Here is a 12,992-nt window from a genome sequence, read left to right as displayed (position 1 = left end):
AGAGGTCATATTGTTAAGTTCTCTGTTGTACCTAAATTGATCTATAGGTCTAATTTCTATCAAAATCCCTGCAGGCTATTTTGGAGAAATAATAAGGTGATTCCAAAATCACCTTAATTGCACTTGGGCTCAAGATTTATTATAAGTCTATGGGAGATAAGACAATGCATCATTAGTATGTGTTCAGATGGTAGATTAATGGAAGAGAATAGAGAGTCCAGAAGACATATGTATGTGATATATACACACAATTCCATATATATGTATGATAAATATATACAAATATACATTTCTATATAAATGAATATAGAATATATTAAGGCAATGAAACAGAAAAGTAAATCTAGAAATAGAACCATATGAGTGTGTGTGCAAATGCACACATAGCCTATTGATATGTGATCAAAGTTTTTAGTTAAATTAATGAAAAAACAAAGTATTTGTCAAAAACATAGCTGTAATACCTGGATATCAATGAGAAAAAGAAACCTTGACCTCTATCTCAAATTTTTATGCAAAAATAATTTATGTGAGATAGCTACATGCAAAAGAATAAAACTGGACCACTTTCTGACACCATACATAAAAATAAACTCAAAATAGATCAAAAACCTAAATGTGAGACCTGAAACCATAAAGCTCCTAGAAGAAAACACAGGCAGTAACATCTTTGACACCAGCTTTAGCAACATTTTTTTAGATATGTCTCCGCAGGCAAGGGAAATAAATGCAAAAGTAAACTATTAGGACTATGCAAAAAGAAGAAGGTTTTGCATAACAAGGGACACATCAACAGAATGACAAGACAACCTACTGAATTGGAGAAGATATTTGCGAATGATTTATCTGATAAGGGGTTAATGAAAAATATATAAAGAACTTAAACAACTTGGGCTCCTGGGTGGTTTAGTTGTTTGGGTAATAACTTATGGTTTTGGCTCAGGTAATGATCTCATGGGTTGTGAGATCAAGACCTACATTGGGCTCCTTGCTCAGTGGGGAGTCTGCTTGAGATTCTCTCTCTTCCTCTCCTGACCCTCTGTGAACCATGCATGTGTGCTCTCTCTCTCAAATAAATAAATAAATCTTAAAAAAAAATAATTTCTACAACTGAATACCAAAAAATGAAACAGTCTGTTTAAAAAATGGGCAGGGGGACCTGGGTGGTTCAGTCTTTGGCACAGGTCATGATCTTGGGGTCCTGGGATCAAGCCCTGTGTGTCAGGCTCCCTGCTCAGTGGGAAGTCTGCCTTTTCCTCTCCCTCTGCCCCTCCCCCAGACTTGTGCTCTCTCTCTCAAATAAATAAGTAACATTTAAAAAAATGTTTAAAAAATGGGCAGAGGATATGAATAGATGTTTTTTACAAAAAGACATACAGATGGCCAACACACACATGAAAATATACTCAACATTACTAATAGAGAAATGCAAATCAAAACCGTAATGAGATATCACTTTATCAGAATGGTGTGAATCAAAAGGACAAGAAATAACAAGTGTTGGCAAGGATGCAGAAAAAAAGAAACCCGTGTGTACTGTTGGGAATGTAAACTGGTGCAGCTAATGTGGAAAACAGTATGGAGGTTCCTCAAAAAATTAAAAGTAAAATTGCTACAGGATCCAGTAATTCCACTACTGGGTATTTACCCGAAGACAATGAAAACACCAATTCAAAAAAATATAAGCACCCCTATATTTATTGTTGCATATTTATAATAGCCAAGCTGTGGAAACATTCCAAGTGTCCATTCATAGGTGAATGGATAAAGAAGTTGTGGTATATATACACACACAGTGGAATATTACTGAACCATAGAGAAGAATGAAATCTTGCTGTTTGCAACAACATGAATGGAGCTAGAGAGTATAAGGCCAAATGAAATAAATCAGTCAGAGAAAGACAAATGCCATATGATTTCACTCATGTGAAATTTAAGAAACTTTCAAATGAAGAAAGAAAAAAAAGAGACAAGGAAACATTCTTTTTTTTTTTTTTTTGGAAACATTCTTAAATAAAGAGAACAAACTGGTGGTTGTCAGAATGGAGGTAGGTGAGAGAAGTGTGAAATAGATAAAGGAGATTAAGAGTATGCTTATCTCGATAACACTGGGCAATGTATAGAATTGTTGAATCATCATATTGTATACCCGAAATGAACATAATATGTTCATTATATTTCAATAAAAACATAAAATAATAAAATAATTTGTGATGACTAATTTCCTGAAAATTTAAAATATAAGCATAAAGCTTTTGCTAGAAAAAGAAAAAAAGAGAGAATATCTTTGTGACTTTAGTGGAGTCAAAGATTTCTTGGTTGATGCATAAAAAGCATAAAGTTTCAATGAAATTATTGATAAAGTAGGTTTCACTGAAAAATATCATGAAATAAATATAAAACTAATATTAAAAAACCTAATTTAAAAGCCAAAAACTGGGAAAAATAGTCATAACACATATGTTTGACTTGCATAAAAAAATACAAGAACACTTGAAATTTAATAATAGGAATATGAATGTCCCAGATTTTAAAAATGAGCAAATTGCTTGAATACACACTTCACAAAGGATGATACATGAACATTCATTAAACACATAATAAGATGTTTATCATCATTTCTCACCAAGGAAATAAAAAATTCAAACCATAGTTTCACATTTATTAGAATAGCAAAGAAGAGATATCTATATATCTAACAACATATCTATATATCTTTATCTATGGCTGTAACTATGTCTTTATCTAAAAATGCCTAATATTGGTGAACATGCAGAGCTCCTGAAATTTTCCCACATTTTTTTTATGGGAATTTAAAGCAATACAACAACTTTGGAACAATATTTGTCAGTTTCTTATAAAGTTAAATATAAATCTCCTATGACCCAGCAATTTCATTCCTAGGTATATTTCAAGAGAAATAAAAACATGTTCACAGAAAGACTTGTAAGAGAATGTTATAGTGGCCTTGTACATAATGGTCAAAAGCTGGATACAACCCAGATGTCCTTCAAAAAGAATATGGATAAACTGTGATATGTTCACCCATGGAAAAGCATATACGTCAATAAAGCTATAGATATATGCAACAAGGTGTTTGAATTTTTATTTTTTTATTTTTTAATTTTTATTTTATGATAGTCACAGAGAGAGAGAAAGAGGCAGAGACACAGGCAGAGGGAGAAGCAGGCTCCATGCACCGAGAGCCCGATGTGGGATTCAATTCCGGGTCTCCAGGATCGCGCCCTGGGCCAAAGGCAGGCGCCAAACAGCTGTGCCACCCAGGGATCCCAAGGTGTTTGAATTTAATGTTTAATTGTTACATTATGCAAACAGAACTGAACATGGAAAGAGTACATGCTACATGATTATATTTACAAGAATTCCAGAGACAAACTTATCTATGGTGACAACATCAGAGTGGTTGTTTGGGATCGAGGTAGCTATTTGACTGGAAAAGGGTATTAGGACATTTTGGGGGTAATGAACATGTGCTACACCCTGTTTTTTGTGTGTACCTGTGTGGCAGTAATGGGGGTAGGTATACATAATTATCAAAATTCAAATGAACACTTAAACTCTGTATTTCATAATACATTAATTAGTTAAAGCATGTCCACCAATGTTTTGGATTTGATTCCATTTTTTCTTTTTGAGTTTTTGAACTTTGTTGGTATGTTTATATACATTTAGAATTCCTTACTCCTCTGGCCACTGGATTATGTTGTGTTCCTTTGAATGTTGGTGTTTTTCTTTTGCTTTTTCTTCTTTCAGCAGGCAGTTATTAGTGAATCCTCTTATACTTTTGGGCTTGGTTTTAGGCTTATTTCTGTTTTGTCCTTAGTCCTTGGTCATGGCCTTCAATCTAGGGCCTGGTCCTGAGTTGTAAGGTGGGATCTTTTGGGATCTCCATAGAATGGCAAATGTGCATGGTGACATTCCTGCCTGTGGCTTGGCTGGCACTCCAGTCTCTCTATGCATCGCTCTATCTGGGCAATCTCACTGCTTACACACATGGCCTTGCTCTCAGCTGAGGACATCAGGCAACCTGTCACATTGATATCTGGGCCCTTGGATTTGTACTTCCTTCTCTTTTTTTTGCTCTTCTATCTTAGAAAGTCTGCCATTTCTGCAGACCCAAACCTCACCTCTTCTCCTCAACTCAGATTGTCTAGCTCATCACTCTGTGCTTGGGGCTGCTTTTCTGTGCACTGTCCAGAAAGTACCTGGAGGCAATTTCATGTGTCTTCCTTTTCTTAGCTGCCTGTGTGTTGTCCACTTCCCCAAAATACTTGCCATATGTTGTCCAGTTTTAGAGTTGTTTTTGCAGGAGGGTTCATGGATACCAGTTCCTTCATCATGGTGAGAAGCCAAAGTCTCACTGTTATTGATACTTAATTTTTGAAGTTCATTTACTGTATACAAATGTTGGGAATCAGGAATGCCAAAAACAAAAGCAAAATCAAAACACAGCAGTATAATTCTGTGTGTGAGAAACAAGTTAATTTTTTTTAAAAATTAAAGGTGGGGAAATTACCTTTCAAAATTCCAAGGTGTCATTTTAATCAATTTCTTCAATTAGAAAAATCATTTGGAATTGTGATCCTCAGATGTTAGATAAAAGTGGTAGAAGATATATCACCCGAAGAAACAACACTCATGACTCTTATTTCAGGGTAAACCCCACTTCAAAAAAATCACTGGAAAATAAACCATGAATCAAATTCTGTTTCTTATTCTTAACTCGTAGATTTAATTCTAGTAAACTCTGTGAATTCCTTAAAGAGAGGCAACGTGCAAATGAAAATGTCACTATACTCTGGTTTTTGTCCATTTTTTTCCCTTTGCTTTTCCAATATTTAAGCACTACCAAACAATGCCTGAGAAATTTAGTTTCACAGTAACTTAGTACCTTCCCTTGTGAAGTTTGGTTTATCTGGGATATCTCGTTAAGGTAGAAGTTTGCTTGGTTAAATTGACATATGAATGTATAACCAATTTTTACAATTTTAGTAAATACTAAAAAAAAGGGAGTAAATACTAAATTTAGTAAATACTAAAAATAGGTAAAATTTGAATGCTGGACTCTTAGGCTTCTTCCTTCATGGAGGAAGGAATAATGGTAAAGAAACTGGACATTGTGTTCCAGTGGTTCTTTATGGGAATGGGGATGATGGGTTGAGATAGGTGTGGCATTGAAAGGCAGGGAGTGGGAGAGATTTTACCCCTGCCCTCCTTCCCCCCACCATGGGGTATTTGACAGTATCTGGAGTCATTTTTGGTTGTCACAACCGGGAGGGGTTTCTCTGGCACTCACTGAGTAGGAGCACTTGACAGCCCACTCAACACCAAAGAATTATTTGGCCTAAAATGTCAATAGTGTCAAAGTTGAGAATCTCTGTTGTATTCTTATGGACTTGGGTTCAAATACCAGCTGTGCCCCCTTGGTACCTATGTGATTTTGAGAAAAATATTAAAATAAGACTGATGTTTACTTTGAATATCATTTACTCTTAGTGCTTAGCTAGGGACATAATAGACCCTTAATAATTGGGGTTAATAATAATAATAATAATAATAATAATAATAGATCCTACTATTATTGCTACTGTTGCTTTGTATTGTATTAATTTTTGTTTTTATAAGAGATTGAATGTTCAGATTGAAATCACATTCAGGTTGAAATCATCTTGTCTTTGAGAAGACAGAGGGAAAAATGTGAAATGCCTATTAGTTCATGTATGGGGAGTTCTCCATAGCATTTTTCCTTGAAGCATAAAAAGAGACCCAAAGGTTACATTGACAATATGTAGAGCTATATACTGAATATATTTTAGCTTAATATGGACCACAAATCACAGACAACTTTGTGGGGCTCATAGAGACCTGACCATATACACATTTTGTTTTATAATATTCTTAGTCCCACCTTCAAAATTAAGATAAAACAGTTGGACAAATAACTGGAACTCATTTGGCTGGAGAGAAATAAAGCATTTAAAATACAATTTAAAATATGTTGTATATTTTGGAAAATATGTTATGTATTTTAAAAGTGCTTGTGGATGCAAATTCTGGTCTGCACATCATGGTTATTTGGAGAAAGTGAGATGAAATTCCATCTCTAAAGATTTCACATGTATAAGGCCAACTGAAAATCTTGGGGAATATGCCATCATATAATAAATATTATCAAATAGACTTGCTTTTTAATTGCAGAGTTTTTTCATGGAATGAAGTGAGGCATAGAATCTTAAAATAGAGCTTTGGTGCCTACTAATTAGCAGAGCTACCCAAACAGGAAGCATTTATTCCTTGATTAGAGTTTACCCAGGGTTTACTGAGTGCCTACTATGTACTTGGTCCTGTCCTAGAAGTTAGGAGTATTAGTGTAAGTACAATAATCTGGTGGGGGAGGCAGTCATTAATTACTTGAATAAATTAATTAAATACATATATACATGTATTTTCAAACTGTAAGAAGTACTGTAAAAAAACTAAAGGAGATCACATCTGAGGTCATAAAGCACTGTTCTGAACAATTCTAGTAATTTCTAAAGACATTTTGCACTCTTTCCTGTATTTGTTCATTCATTTTTTTTTCATTCATTTATTTGAGAAAACTTTATGAAATTTACCCTGGTTAATTCCAGGCACTGTGCAAGCAGCTGGGGAAAAAATTCTAGATAAAATACTCATGGTGACTTCTTGAAATTTGTGATTTAGCTATTCAGGTGACCAAATATTTTAAGGAAGTGGAATTAAATATTGCCATTTCCCTTGCAAAATCACAAGGGAAAAAGAGAAAACCAGAGAAATTATCTGCAGATCAAATTAAATCACACAGGTATTATTAGTGATGCCAATTACACACTGACCTTTGTGACAACACATGAACAAGCCTGCCATTTATTGTCAGTGTTTGCAGGAAGAAAGGAGAGTCTCTGTTGACATCATTAAGTAATAACCTTGATTATTGAAAAAGGAGAAGATGCAGAGAAGAAAGTCATAAGAATCTCCTGATTGTATTATGGTTTTCTAACAGGCAACAGATTGTCTCTGACTGGAAGACTTACCCTTTGTCATCCATTCCTAAAATTAATTCTATTTGTTTAAATATTCACAAAACATATAATTTCCTACTTTGCCTCTAGTAAATAGATATTATAGATAGATTTTTAAAATAAGGGGTCTCAAATTCAATAATATCTTTTTATAAATGATTATTTCAAATTCCATTTATTAAGGCTTAATTACTGTCTCTCTATATAATGAGTCCACTGCATACCTTATAAATGCTTCCAATAATCACATGAATTTTAATGAATACACAATAATGGTCTTATTAATTTTAAATTAAATGTACTTGTTCATTTTTGAAAATAAATTTAAAATGCCACTATAAATAACTCAGGAAAGTGAATTCATTTTTACACAAGAGTCTATTAGTTTGGAAGTTTATAACTGTAAATAACCTTGTTCTTCTCAAAGAATAAGAGTAGCTGATGCAATTTGAGTGATTTTTTTTTGGTCTGTGTGCTGTGCACATATAGTCATTACTGGATATTTGTTACATGGATTATTTAGTTTAATTTTTATGCAATAGCAAGGCAGGCTTGGTATTATATTCAATTTAGAGATGTGGAGAAAAAAGGTTTACAGAGGTTACTTGGCAAGCTCAAAATGATGTCTTCTAAGAGTTGACCAGATTTCAGTCTGTTTAAAATCTCAGGTTTTTACTAGGATTTAACCACTGTTTTAGTAGAGTAGCATCATTGACTTAGTTTCTAATTTGTAATTAAATTACACTATAACTGTAATCAACAAAATAGGGCTCTCTGCTTCTCCCCATTCAACAGAATGGTCACCAGGGCTGCTTTTAACTCTGGCAAGGTGGATATTGTTACCACTGGTGACCCCCTCATTTACCTCAGCTACATGGTCTACATGTCCCAGTATAATGCTACCCACATCAGATTCAACAACATAGTCAAAGCTGAGAATGAGAAACTTGTTATTAATTGGTAGCCATCTCTGTCTTGTAGAAGCAAGATCCCACCAACATCAAATGGAGTGATGCTGGTGTTAAGTATGTTGTAGTCATAGTCTAGTACTCTAGTAGTCTACTAGAGTCTTCACCACCATGGAGAAGGCTGGAGCTCACCTAAGGGTGAAGCCAAGAGGGTCACCTTTTCTGGACCCTCTGCTAATGCCCCTATGTTTGTGATGTGTGTGAATCCTGAGAAGTATGACAACTCCCTCAAGATTGCCAACAATGACTCCTGCATCACTAATTGCTTGGCCTCTCTGGCCAAGGTCATCCATGACAACTTTGGCATCATGGAAGGACTCATTACAACACTCATCATCATCATTGCCACCTCTAGGTGACCATGGACAGCCCCTCTGGGAAGCTTTAGCATTATGGCCAAGAGGCTGCCCAGAACATCATTCATGCTTTTTCTGGTGACATCAAGGCTGTAGGCAAGGTCATCCCTGAGCTGAATGGGAAACTCATTGGCTTGGCCCTCTGTGTCCCTACCCTCAATGTGTCAGTCATGGACCTGACCTGCTCCCTAGAGAAAGCTGCCAAATACAATGACATCAAGAAGGTAGTGAAATAGGCATCAGAAGCCCTCCTCAACTGCATCCTGGGATACACTGAGGACTAGGTTGTCACTTGCGACTTTAGCAGTGACACTCACTCTTCCACTTTCAATGCTGGGACTGGCTATCTCTCAACGACCACTTTGTCAAGCTCATTTCTTGGTATGAGAATGAATTTGGCCTTATGGTCCACATGGCCTGCAAGGAATAAAAGCTCCCTTGACCACCAGCCCCAGTGAGATCAAGAGGAAGAGAGAGGCCCTCAGCTGCTGGGGAGACGTTGCCCCAATTCATCCCCCAACACATTGAGAATCTCCCAACCTCTACAGTTTTCATTCCAGACTCTCTGAAGAAGGGGAAGGATTTGGGGACCCCTAGCTTGTCATGTACCATCAATAAAGTATACTGTACCCAGCCAAACAACAACAACAACAACAACAAGAACAACAACAACAAAATAAGATAAAAAATCCAAGATGAGTATTAGGGTAGCAGGTCCCTAATGTGTTTTTCTATTTCCAGTAATCATAATGCTTTCTGATTATTCACATATTATTGGAAATTTAACTCTTGAGAGACATTTAAAACTTCTTTCCACTTTTATATTCAGTCTAATGGAAAGCCATTCCTTCAGTTTTTGTTTGTCTAAGAAATTCTTTTTTTACTTTTGAAGGATTTTTTTCAGGGTATAGAATTCTAGGTTGGTGTTTTTTTTTTCTCAACACTTTAAATATTTCACTCTACTCTCCTTGCTTGCAAGGTTTCTGAGGACAAATCAGATGTAATCTTATCTTTGTTCTTCTGTAAGAATGGTAATATTTTCCCTTTGACTTCTTTTTGATTTTCTGTAGTTTTACATAAGTTTTAACAAAGCTATGGGAAAAGGTGTATTTTGTGTTGCTTTAATCAATTCTAAAACAAATGATCAGTGATGCTCAGCAGGAAGACAGATAACTTCTTTTTTTATGGATAATTTCTTTGGAATATTATACTTTCTTCTCCTCTTTCTTTTTTTATATCTTTTTTTTTTTTTTTACTTTTTATTTTGTTGTTTTTAAACTTTTTTAAAGCAAACTCTTCCTCCTATGTAAGGCTTGAACTCATGACCTTGAGATCAAGAGTCTCCTTCTCCCCAGATGTCCTCTTCTTTCTCCTCTTTACTTTTTCTCCTCTTCATAATTTTTCCTCTTCCTCTTCTTCCTTTCATATTCCTCATCTCTCTCTTTTTTTTATTCATACAGCAATATAACTTTTTAAGTGAGGCCAGAACAAAACTTGGCTATTTTGTATGGTTGACTATCTTGATTATCATACACTGTGAGTTGTATGTACTCACAGTGCCCGTAAGGGCAATAGCTAATTTTCAAATGAATGAATGTCACTGTTTATGCAAAAGTGCTTAGAAAGAGGGGTAATTGAATAGGAAAATCACATGCATAATTTCTATAGGCAAATTATTCTTTTTTTTTCCTCATGTGCTCAAGTTGCTTTGATTCAAAAATGTAACTCTGAAGGGCAGGCTTTATTTTACAAAACTACATTTTCTTGGGTGGTCTGTTTGATTGCTTGACTAAAGACATATCAAGAAGCTGTCATTTGAAAAGATTCTTTTCTCAGATTTGCAGGTTAAAAAACTCAGAAATATTGGTTGTGTGAATGTTGCTACTGTGTGAAACATGAGCTCACACTGACTATTCAAAGAGCAACATCAGAATGAGGACCATTTCCTAAACAGGCTGCTTTTCAGTTAATAAGCACAACTCTGAACCTCAGTCTAGAAAAACTGATTGTCGTGACACTTATCTCTTAAATGAAATGTAAAGTCTTGGCGTGGAGAGATGTTTACAATCACAGTCTGTGAGAGCTTGGTGTTTAATTTTTATATCAAATTGCTTTTACTTTTGTAAACTTATAATTTTTATCTGTAGAGTATCTTAAACTTCATTCTTATTCTTCTCTTGCTATGCAAGTCAAAAAAGAATCTTTCATAATTAAATTCCTTTATTAGCAGTGTTGTTACTTAAATTTTGTAGTAATGATTGGTGGTCAATGCCATTGAAAATAATTTCCATTGAGGAGGTTCATCTACCCTCTTGAAAGGCTGTTTTACTGTTTGGATTCATTCTTGCAGTGAAATGTTCCTAAGTGCACCAAATAGCCCAAACACAAAACCAAAATGAAACCACCAAAAAAATCCCAAAAGAAACAAACGAGAAAAACTAGAGTTGAAAAATTCAGCCAGTGCAGTGTACATTTGTCAAGCCCTGAGTAAGCAGTAGATATTGACCAGATGCTGAGTTACAAATATAAATAAGCCTTCAAGATGCTTATGGTGGTAACAGAGCAGCCCCAGAACTACAGAGTATAATGCTGACTAATGGGTGCCTGGGGAAAGGTATTGATTGTGAGGGTGCTTTAGCTCTGACATTGACCATCTTATTGATTAGTAAGGTTGGCTTAGTTGACTTGGCTAGCTAGGTGCATATCTCTATTCTTCTTTACATCTCTATCCATGTGTCTTTAGAATCTTGTCAAAGAGGAAAACTTTCTAGGTGAGAAAGGGCTATTTATTAGCAAAAGCATAGTGTAATTATAAATAAAATATTCAGGGGAAAGCCACAAGGGAAAGGTGTTATTTGAACAAGCCCTTGAAGGATTAATGCTATTCTTACTGTGAGGGCTGAAGACAGGTGTGTGAAAGACATTTCATAGATGAGGAACAGCATGGGCTTGATGGGAAGATACAAAGCGTGTTGAAGAAGGCAAAATTATTAGGAATGACAGGGAGTGACTATGGCAGTTGATTCAAAAGAGTGGGGTCATCCATCTCTTAAAAAGTGAACTCCGAGTGTATCAATTTTGAGTGGATTTCAGAATAATGTGTTGCCAAGTATTCAACCTGAGGAATTATTTAATCACGGAAAGCTTATGGGGAGCATGAGAAGGTGTAGAAACTTCAAGAAAAAAAAACAGAAAAGAAAACTTGAAAGAATGAGAGAAAGATGCTGAAGACAAGAATGTGCTCAGAAAAATAAGTTGGAAACATCTTCTATATAATTGACCTTTATATAGTTGCCTGTGAGTCTACCACTTGGGCAATTGGGTAAACCCTATGACAAAGCATTATTTTATTCACTCCTTTAAGACCTGAGATTATGGGGATCCCTGGGTGGCGCAGCAGTTTAGCGCCTGCCTTTGGCCTAGGGCGCGATCCTGGAGACCCGGGATCGAGTCCCACGTCGGGCTCCCGGTGCATGGAGCCTGCTTCTCCCTCTGCCTGTGTCTCTGCCTCTCTCTCTCTCTCTGTGACTATCATAAATAAATAAATTAATTAAAAAAAAAGACCTGAGATTATGCTACAGATCTTTAGATGTTCCCTAATATGCAGTGAATTTCAGGGCCTGAACAGCACTTATATTTTTCAGAGAGTAGAGAGCATCAAGTCCACAATAGAATGAGACTCTATTTAGCACTTTCAGCTGACAGTCCTGGAGAAAAAACACTGCTTCATTCCTGATGGCAGTGTCTCACAGTACGGCTAATATTGATTAGGGGATGCCACATTAAAATTACCCAGAAAACTTTCCCCCTTTGAGATGAATACTTGTGGAAATGAGTGGGCATTAGGCTGTATTTGGTATCTGAGGAGCACATGTTCTTAAAATGATGTTATTTGAGAAACTATTTCAATTAGGAGGAAAAAAAACCTGCTTAAATCTGGATATACTACTAATCACAGTATTAAAAACAGAGCTACACAATCTTGTTTTTTTATTTCTCTGGGGTTCAGGCTTCACATGTGGTTAGTCATGTGCAAAACAAAATGAAAACTTCCACTGTCAATTTACGTTGATTCCCATCTGCCGTGAATGGTAACCCGTGATCTTTTCTAATCGGGTATTTTTGTTGTGTTCTTGTTGCTATTTTACAAAGAATCTGCAATCACTTATTCTGTGCATCTCACCCAGTTCTTGAAAAGAGACAACACTTGAAAACATAATGGCCAGATGATCTCAGGATGCAAGAATCCTTCAGATGTTTGCTGGGAACTATTGAAAGATGCTTCAGTGTGACAAAAGCAGGAAATGTTAATTTTCAGCTCTTTTATAAATAGAGGGATGATCTGTAAAGGGAAAACTGTTGTCACAGCAAATGTACACTTGAGTGATTCAAACCTAATTAGCGGTTATATGATTCACTTTGAATATATTTACTGTAACAACTGGTAAACTCCGTTTCAAATTCAGCTGTTGAATAGACTATTTTTTTAAACAAAACCTTCTGAAAATTTCTTTTTCTTGTTTTTCTTATCCAAACCAACGTTTTTTTCATCCCTTTGCCCTTGATATATGTGCTATCTATAACCAATGATTAGCTTCCTCTAT

The 12,992-nt window shown here is 35.6% G+C and overlaps 2 long non-coding RNA genes across 4 annotated transcripts in view; one reads left to right on the top strand and one right to left on the bottom strand.

Annotated features, from left to right (window-relative positions):
• Nucleotides 1–12,992, top strand: part of LOC140641264 (uncharacterized) — a 322,998-nt gene that overhangs the window by 206,622 nt on the left and 103,384 nt on the right. The gene's annotated exons all lie outside the window — the stretch shown is intronic.
• LOC140641265 (uncharacterized) overlaps nt 1–12,992 on the bottom strand; it is a 38,431-nt gene that overhangs the window by 21,307 nt on the left and 4,132 nt on the right. The window contains exon 3 of one of the 2 annotated variants that reach the window (XR_012037813.1): nt 4,538–4,700. The exons of the other annotated variant lie outside the window; for it this stretch is intronic. This is a non-coding gene — a long non-coding RNA (uncharacterized lncRNA). The remainder of the gene's footprint in view (nt 1–4,537; nt 4,701–12,992) is intronic. 2 annotated transcript variants of the gene reach the window in all.

The sequence above is a fragment of the Canis lupus genome, chromosome 10 (genome assembly GCF_048164855.1).
Source record: "Canis lupus baileyi chromosome 10, mCanLup2.hap1, whole genome shotgun sequence".
In the NCBI taxonomy this organism is placed as follows: Eukaryota; Metazoa; Chordata; class Mammalia; order Carnivora; family Canidae; genus Canis; species Canis lupus.
This window is presented reverse-complemented; position numbering and strand designations above follow the sequence as displayed.